Raw genomic sequence first — 1930 nt, 5'->3', positions numbered from 1 at the left:
AAAAATCCCAAATTCTGGGGGAGAAAACCCCAAAAAATCCCAAATTCGGGAGGAAAACCCCAAAAAATCCCGAATTTTGGTTTTTTTCCACCCCCCAGCAGCGAATCCAGGAGGACCTGGGAGTCCCGGTGAGGAAAATTTGGGGATTTTGGGGGGAAATTTGGGGATTTTTGGGGGGGAAATTTGGGATTTTTGGGGGGGAAATTTGGGATTTGGGAGGGGAATTCAGGGAGATTTTGGGGGGATTTGGGATTTTAGGGAGGAACTTGGGGTTTTGGGGGGGAAATTTGGGGATTTTTGGGAGAAATTTGGGAGATTTTGGGGGAAATTTTGGGTTTTGGGGAGGAGATTCTGGGAGGATTTTGGATCTGGGGGGGTTGGCGAGGAGATTTGGGGATTTTGGGGGTCCCTGAGGGGAATTTTTGGTGCATTTGGGGGATTTGGGGTGAATTTGGGGGATTTTGGGTTTTTTCACCCTCCCTTCCCCCAGCCTGAGCCTGATGGAGGAAGAGGAGGAGGAGGAGGAAGAGGAGACCCCGAACAGCCCCAGGGTGAGACCCCAAAAAACCCCAAAACCCCCCAAAATTTGGGGCAAAAAACCCCAAAAATTTCGGAAAAAACCTCAAAATTTGGGGAATTCTCCCCAAAAATCTTCAGGGATCTCCCCAGACCCCCCTGGAGCAGCCCCGGGACCTTTTTGGCTCCTCCAGCCTCGAATTCCAGGTGAGGTTTTGGGGATTTTTGGGATTCCCCCAAACTTTGGCTCCTCCCCCATTAAAAATGAACATTTTGGGGTAAATTTTGGGATTTTTTTGGGGTTTTATTCCCAAAATTTTGGGGTTTTCACCCCCAGAATCTCTGAGGATGAAACCCCAAAATTTTCCTTGTGTGTTTTGCTCATTTTTGGGTTTTTTTTACCCCAAATTTGGGTCCCAACAATTAAAAAAATCCCAAAATTCTGATGGTTTTGGCCATTTTTTGGGCGGATTTGGGGAATTTTTTGTGTTTATCCCAAAGATTTTGGGGTTTTTCCTCCTCTCTTCTCTTCCCAGACTTTCTGAAGACAGAATTCCAAATTTCCCTCGGAGTTCATTTCCCATTTTTTGGAGTTTTCAGCCCAAAATTTCTGATTTTTTCCCAGTTCAAATTCCAAAACGGAGATTTTTGGGCCATTTTTTGGGGAATTTTTGGGATTTATCCCAAATATTTTGGGGTTCCCACCCCTTTATCTCCCTCCCGATTTTCTGGGAATGGAGTCCCAAAATTCCCCTCCCCAGGTTTTTCCCATTTTTTGCCGTTTTCACCCCAAATTTCCCCCAATAAAAAAACTGCAACAGCTCCTTCGTTTCTGGACTCGTTTCTTTGGGAATTCCGCTGGAATTTTGAGATCTTTTCCCAAAACTTCGGGTTTCCCACCCTCCCTCCTCTTTCTTTACTTTCTGACCTCAGAATCCTGAATTTTCCACCCCTTTTTCCCCCATTTTCTCCCCAAAATCCCCCAATAAAAACACCGAAACCTCCTTTGCTTCTGGGCCATTTTTGGGGGAATTTCCCTGGAATTTCTTGGGAATTTCGGGCTCTTTCCCCAAATATTTTGGGTTTCCTCTCTTCCCCTATTTTGGGAACAGAATCCCGAATTTTCCACCCCTTTTTTTCCCCTTTTTTCCCTGCTTTCCCCCCAATAAAAACACCGACACTTCCGTCGTTTCCGGGCCGTTTTTTGGGGGAATTTCCGTGGAATTTCTGTGGAATTTCTCTGGGATTTCTCTGGAATTTCTCTGGATTTCTCTGGATTTCTCTGGGATTTCTGAGGGATTTTTGTGGGATTCCTGTGACATTCCTGAGGGATTCCTGTGGCATTTCTCTGGAATTTCTCTGGGATTTCTGTGACATTTCTGAGGGATTTCTGTGGAATTTCTGTGGAATTTCT

The 1930-nt window shown here is 45.4% G+C and overlaps 1 long non-coding RNA gene across 1 annotated transcript; it reads left to right on the top strand.

The window, feature by feature from the left end:
- Nucleotides 1-93: 93 nt before the first annotated feature.
- On the top strand, nucleotides 94-1264 carry LOC115949305. The gene is made up of 4 exons (XR_004082831.1): nucleotides 94-128; nucleotides 491-551; nucleotides 658-723; nucleotides 1053-1264. It is a non-coding gene; the product is annotated as an uncharacterized LOC115949305 (long non-coding RNA).
- Nucleotides 1265-1930: the final 666 nt, after the last annotated feature.

This window comes from Geospiza fortis, unplaced genomic scaffold (genome assembly GCF_000277835.1).
Source record: "Geospiza fortis unplaced genomic scaffold, GeoFor_1.0 scaffold5259, whole genome shotgun sequence".
Taxonomy (NCBI): Eukaryota; Metazoa; Chordata; class Aves; order Passeriformes; family Thraupidae; genus Geospiza; species Geospiza fortis.
This window is presented reverse-complemented; position numbering and strand designations above follow the sequence as displayed.